Source organism: Oncorhynchus keta, chromosome 4 (assembly GCF_023373465.1).
Source record: "Oncorhynchus keta strain PuntledgeMale-10-30-2019 chromosome 4, Oket_V2, whole genome shotgun sequence".
Lineage (NCBI taxonomy): Eukaryota > Metazoa > Chordata > Actinopteri > Salmoniformes > Salmonidae > Oncorhynchus > Oncorhynchus keta.
This window is the reverse complement of record NC_068424.1, coordinates 86549919-86557650: the sequence shown is the minus strand read 5'-3', so window position 1 is coordinate 86557650 and position 7732 is coordinate 86549919. Positions and strand designations below refer to the sequence as shown.

At 39.4% G+C, this 7732-nt stretch overlaps 1 long non-coding RNA gene across 10 annotated transcripts; it reads left to right on the top strand.

Annotated features, from left to right (window-relative positions):
* The first annotated feature begins 5765 nt into the window (after positions 1-5765).
* LOC127929779 (uncharacterized) lies at positions 5766-7144 on the top strand. Of its 10 annotated transcripts, none has more exons than XR_008136162.1 (3): positions 5766-6369; positions 6445-6900; positions 7037-7144. It is a non-coding gene; the product is annotated as an uncharacterized LOC127929779 (long non-coding RNA). The 10 variants fall into 10 exon arrangements; XR_008136160.1 differs by having other exon boundaries at positions 5766-6185; positions 6232-6369; positions 6445-7142; XR_008136156.1 differs by having other exon boundaries at positions 6445-6626; positions 6765-7142.
* Positions 7145-7732: the final 588 nt, after the last annotated feature.

Genomic DNA, 7732 nt, shown 5'->3' with positions numbered 1-7732 from the left:
CAACACAACACTACATAAAGAGAGACAACACAACACTACATAAAGAGACAACACAACACTACATAAAGAGACAACACAACACTACATAAAGAGAGACAACACTACATAAAGAGAGACAACACTACACTGCATAAAGAGAGACAACACAACACTACATAAAGAGACAACACAACACTACATAAAGAGACTACACTACATAAAGAGAGACAACACAACACTACATAAAGAGAGACAACACAACACTACATAAAGAGAGACAACACCACATAAAGAGAGACAACACAACACTACATAAAGAGAGACAACACAACACTACATAAAGAGACAACACTACACTACATAAAGAGAGACAACACTACATGAAGAGAGACACCACTACATAAAGAGAGACACCACAACACTACATAAAGAGACAACACAACACTACATAAAGAGAGACAACACTACTTAAAGAGAGACAACACTACACTGCATAGAGAGACAACACAACACTACATAAAGAGAGACAACACAACACTACATAAAGAGAGACAACACAACACTACATAAAGAGAGACAACACAACACTACATAAAGAGAGACAACACAACACTACATAAAGAGAGACAACACAACACTACATAAAAGAGACAACACAACACTACATAAAGAGAGACAACACAACACTACATAAAGAGAGACAACACAAGACTACATAAAGAGAGACAACACAACACTACATAAAGAGAGACAACACAACACTACATAAAGAGAGACACCATAACACCACATAAAGAGAGACACCACAACACTACATAAAGACAGACAACACTACATAGAGAGACAACACAACACTACATAAAGAGAGACAACACAACACTACATAAAGAGAGACACCACAACACTACATAAAGAGAGACACCACAACACTACATAAAGAGAGACAACACAACACTACATAAAGAGAGAGACCACAACACTACATAAAGAGAGACACCACAACACTACATTTATAAAGAGAGAGACCACAACACTACATAAAGAGAGACAACACAACACTACATAAAGAGAGACACCACAACACTACATAAAGAGAGACAATACTACACTACATAAAGAGAGACACCACAACACTACATAAAGAGAGACACCACTACATAAAGAGAGACAACACAACACTACATAAAGAGAGACACCACAACACTACATAAAGAGAGACACCACAACACTACATAAAGAGAGACAACACAACACTACATAGAGAGAGACACCACAACACTACATAAAGAGAGACAACACAACACTACATAAAGAGAGACACCACAACACTACATAAAGAGAGACAACACTACACTACATAAAGAGAGACAACACAACACTACATAGAGAGAGACACCACAACACTACATAAAGAGAGACACCACAACACTACATAAAGAGAGACACCACAACACTACATAAAGAGAGACACCACAACACTACATAAAGAGAGACAACACTACACTACATAAAGAGAGACAACACAACACTACATGAAGAGAGACAACACAACAATACATAAAGAGAGACAACACTACATAAAGAGAGACACCACAACACTACATAAAGAGAGACAACACTACACTACATAAAGAGAGACAACACTACACTACATAAAGAGAGACAACACAACACTACATAAAGAGAGACAACACAACACTACAGAAAGAGAGACACCACAACACTACATAAAGAGAGACAACACAACACTACATAAAGAGAGACACCACAACACTACATAAAGAGAGACCTAAGGCAACACAACACTACATAAAGAGAGACCTAAGGCAACACAACACTACATAAAGAGAGACCTAAGGCAACACAACACTACATAAAGAGAGACCTAAGGCAACACAACACTACATAAAGAGAGACCTAAGGCAACACAACACTACACAAAGAGAGACCTAAGGCAACACAACACTACATAAAGAGAGACCTAAGGCAACACAACACTACATAAAGAGAGACCTAAGACAACACAACACTACATAAAGAGAGACCTAAGACAACACAACACTACATAAAGAGAGACCTAAGACAACACAACACTACATAAAGAGAGACCTAAGACAACACTACATAAAGAGAGACCTAACACAACACTACATAAAGAGAGACAACACAACACTACATAAAGAGAGACCTAAGACAACACTACATAAAGAGAGACCTAAGACAACACAACACTACATAAAGAGAGACCTAAGGCAACACAACACTACATAAAGAGAGACCTAAGGCAACACAACACTACATAAAGAGAGACCTAAGGCAACACAACACTACATAAAGAGAGACCTAAGGCAACACAACACTACATAAAGAGAGACCTAAGGCAACACAACACTACATAAAGAGAGACCTAAGACAACACAACACTACATAAAGAGAGACCTAAGACAACACAACACTACATAAAGAGAGACCTAAGACAACACTACATAAAAAGAGACCTAACACAACACTACATAAAGAGAGACCTAAGACAACACTACATAAAGAGAGACCAAAGACAACACTACATAAAGAGAGACCTAAGACAACACAACACTACATAAAGAGAGACCTAAGACAACACAACACTACATAAAGAGAGACCTAAGACAACACTACATAAAGAGAGACCTAACACAACACTACATAAAGAGAGACCTAAGACAACACTACATAAAGAGAGACCAAAGACAACACTACATAAAGAGAGACACCACAACACTACATAAAGAGAGACAACACAACACTACATAAAGAGACAACACAACACTACATAAAGAGAGACAACACAACACTACATAAAGAGAGACAACACTACATAAAGAGAGACAACACAACACTACATAAAGAGAGACAACACTACATAAAGAGAGACAACACAACACTACATAAAGAGAGACAACACAACACTACATAAAGAGAGACAACACAACACTACATAAAGAGAGACAACACAACACTACATAAAGAGAGACAACACAACACTACATAAAGAGAGACAACACAACAATACATAAAGAGAGACAACACTACATAAAGAGAGACACCACAACACTACATAAAGAGAGACAACACAACACTACATAAAGAGAGACAACACAACACTACATAAAGAGAGACAACACTACATAAAGAGAGACAACACTACACTGCATAGAGAGACAACACAACACTACATAAAGAGAGACAACACAACACTACATAAAGAGACAACACAACACTACATAAAGAGACAACACAACACTACATAAAGAGAGACAACACTACATAAAGAGAGACAACACTACACTGCATAGAGAGACAACACAACACTACATAAAGAGAGACAACACAACACTACATAAAGAGACAACACAACACTACATAAAGAGAGACAACACAACACTACATAAAGAGAGACAACACTACATAAAGAGAGACAACACAACACTACATAAAGAGAGACAACACCACATAAAGAGAGACAACACAACACTACATAAAGAGAGACAACACAACACTACATAAAGAGACAACACTACACTACATAAAGAGAGACAACACTACATGAAGAGAGACACCACTACATAAAGAGAGACACCACAACACTACATAAAGAGACAACACAACACTACATAAAGAGAGACAACACTACAAAAAGAGAGACAACACTACACTGCATAGAGAGACAACACAACACTACATAAAGAGAGACAACACAACACTACATAAAGAGACAACACTACACTACATAAAGAGAGACAACACTACATAAAGAGAGACAACACAACACTACATAAAGAGAGACAACACAACACTACATAAAGAGAGACAACACAACACTACATAAAGAGAGACAACACAACACTACATAAAGAGAGACAACACAACACTACATAAAGAGAGACAACACAACACTACATAAAGAGAGACAACACAACACTACATAAAGAGAGACACCACAACACTACATAATGAGAGACAACACAACACTACATAAAGAGAGACAACACTACATAAAGAGAGACAACACAACACTACATAAAGAGAGACAACACAACACTACATAAAGAGAGACAACACAACACTACATAAAGAGAGACACCACAACACTACATAAAGAGAGACAACACTACACTACATAAAGAGAGACAACACAACACTACATAGAGAGAGACACCACAACACTACATAAAGAGAGACAACACAACACTACATAAAGAGAGACACCACAACACTACATAAAGAGAGACAACACTACACTACATAAAGAGAGACAACACAACACTACATAAAGAGAGACACCACAACACTACATAAAGAGAGACAACACAACACTACATAAAGAGAGACACCACAACACTACATAAAGAGAGACACCACAACACTACATAAAGAGAGACACCCCAACACGACATAGAGAGAGACACCACAACACTACATAAAGAGAGACAACACTACATAAAGAGAGACACCACAACACTACATAAAGAGAGACACAACAACACTACATAGAGACCCCACAACACTACATAGAGAGACACACCACAACACTACATAGAGAGAGACACCCAAACCCTACATAAAGAGAGACACCACAACACTACATAAAGAGAGACACCACAACACTACATAAAGAGAGACAACACTACACTACATAAAGAGAGACAACACAACACTACATGAAGAGAGACAACACAACAATACATAAAGAGAGACAACACTACATAAAGAGAGACACCACAACACTACATAAAGAGAGACAACACTACACTACATAAAGAGAGACAACACTACACTACATAAAGAGAGACAACACAACACTACATAAAGAGAGACAACACAACACTACAGAAAGAGAGACACCACAACACTACATAAAGAGAGACAACACAACACTACATAAAGAGAGACACCACAACACTACATAAAGAGAGACCTAAGGCAACACAACACTACATAAAGAGAGACCTAAGGCAACACAACACTACATAAAGAGAGACCTAAGGCAACACAACACTACATAAAGAGAGACCTAAGGCAACACAACACTACATAAAGAGAGACCTAAGGCAACACAACACTACACAAAGAGAGACCTAAGGCAACACAACACTACATAAAGAGAGACCTAAGGCAACACAACACTACATAAAGAGAGACCTAAGACAACACAACACTACATAAAGAGAGACCTAAGACAACACAACACTACATAAAGAGAGACCTAAGACAACACTACATAAAGAGAGACCTAAGACAACACTACATAAAGAGAGACCTAACACAACACTACATAAAGAGAGACAACACAACACTACATAAAGAGAGACCTAAGACAACACTACATAAAGAGAGACCTAAGACAACACAACACTACATAAAGAGAGACCTAAGGCAACACAACACTACATAAAGAGAGACCTAAGGCAACACAACACTACATAAAGAGAGACCTAAGGCAACACAACACTACATAAAGAGAGACCTAAGGCAACACAACACTACATAAAGAGAGACCTAAGGCAACACAACACTACATAAAGAGAGACCTAAGACAACACAACACTACATAAAGAGAGACCTAAGACAACACAACACTACATAAAGAGAGACCTAAGACAACACTACATAAAGAGAGACCTAACACAACACTACATAAAGAGAGACCTAAGACAACACTACATAAAGAGAGACCTAAGACAACACTACATAAAGAGAGACCTAAGACAACACAACACTACATAAAGAGAGACCTAACACAACACTACATAAAGAGAGACCTAAGGCAACACAACACTACATAAAGAGAGACCTAAGGCAACACAACACTACATAAAGAGAGACCTAAGACAACACAACATAACATGACAACAACACGGTAGCAACACAACATGGTAGCAGCACAAAATAGGGTACAAACATTATTGGACAGACAACAGCACAAAGGGCAAGAAGGTAGAGACAACAATACATCACAGACAACAGCACAAAGGACAAGAAGGTAGAGACAACAATACATCACAGACAACAGCACAAAGGACAAGAAGGTAGAGACAACAATACATCACAGACAACAGCACAAAGGACAAGAAGGTAGAGACAACAATACATCACAGACAACAGCACAAAGGACAAGAAGGTAGAGACAACAATACATCACAGACAACAGCACAAAGGACAAGAAGGTAGAGACAACAATACATCACAGACAACAGCACAAAGGGCAAGAAGGTAGAGACAACAATACATCACAGACAACAGCACAAAGGACAAGAAGGTAGAGACAACAATACATCACAGACAACAGCACAAAGGACAAGAAGGTAGAGACAACAATACATCACAGACAACAGCACAAAGGACAAGAAGGTAGAGACAACAGCACAAAGGGCAAGAAGGTAGAGACAACAATACTTCACAGACAACAGCACAAAGGACAAGAAGGTAGAGACAACAATACATCACAGACAACAGCACAAAGGACAAGAAGGTAGACAACAATACATCACAGACAACAGCACAAAGGACAAGAAGGTAGAGACAACAATACATCACAGACAACAGCACAAAGGACAAGAAGGTAGAGACAACAATACATCACAGACAACAGCACAAAGGACAAGAAGGTAGAGACAACAATACATCACAGACAACAGCACAAAGGACAAGAAGGGAGAGACAACAATACATCACAGACAACAGCACAAAGGACAAGAAGGTAGAGACAACAATACATCACAGACAACAGCACAAAGGGCAAGAAGGTAGACAACAATACATCACAGACAACAGCACAAAGGACAAGAAGGTAGAGACAACAATACATCACAGACAACAGCACAAAGGACAAGAAGGTAGAGACAACAATACATCACAGACAACAGCACAAAGGACAAGAAGGTAGACAACAATACATCACAGACAACAGCACAAAGGGCAAGAAGGTAGAGACAACAATACATCACAGACAACAGCACAAAGGACAAGAAGGGAGAGACAACAATACATCACAGACAACAGCACAAAGGACAAGAAGGTAGAGACAACAATACATCACAGACAACAGCACAAAGGACAAGAAGGTAGAGACAACAATACATCACAGACAACAGCACAAAGGGCAAGAAGGTAGAGACAACAATACATCATGCAAAGCTGCAACAACTGTCAGTAAGAGTGTCCATGATTGACTCTTTGAATGAAGAGATAAAACTGTCCAGTTTGAGTGTTGGTTGCAGCTCGTTCCAGTCGCTAGCTGCAGCGAACTGAAAAGAGGAGCGACCCAGGGATGTGTGTGTTTTGGGGATCTTTAACAGAATGGGACTGGCAGAACGGGTGTTGTATGTGGAGGATGAGGGCTGCAGTAGATATCTCAGATAGGGGTGAGTGAACAGGTGTTGTATGTGGAGGATGAGGGCTGCAGTAGATATCTCAGATAGGGGGGAGTGAACAGGTGTTGTATGTGGAGGATGAGGGCTGCAGTAGATATCTCAGATAGGGGGGAGTGAACAGGTGTTGTATGTGGAGGATGAGGGCTGCAGTAGATATCTCAGATAGGGGGAGTGAACAGGTGTTGTATGTGGAGGATGAGGGCTGCAGTAGATATCTCAGATAGGGGGGAGTGAACAGGTGTTGTATGTGGAGGATGAGGGCTGCAGTAGATATCTCAGATAGGGGGGGAGTGAGTCCTAAGAGGGTTTTATAAATAAGCATCAACCAGTGGGTCTTGCGA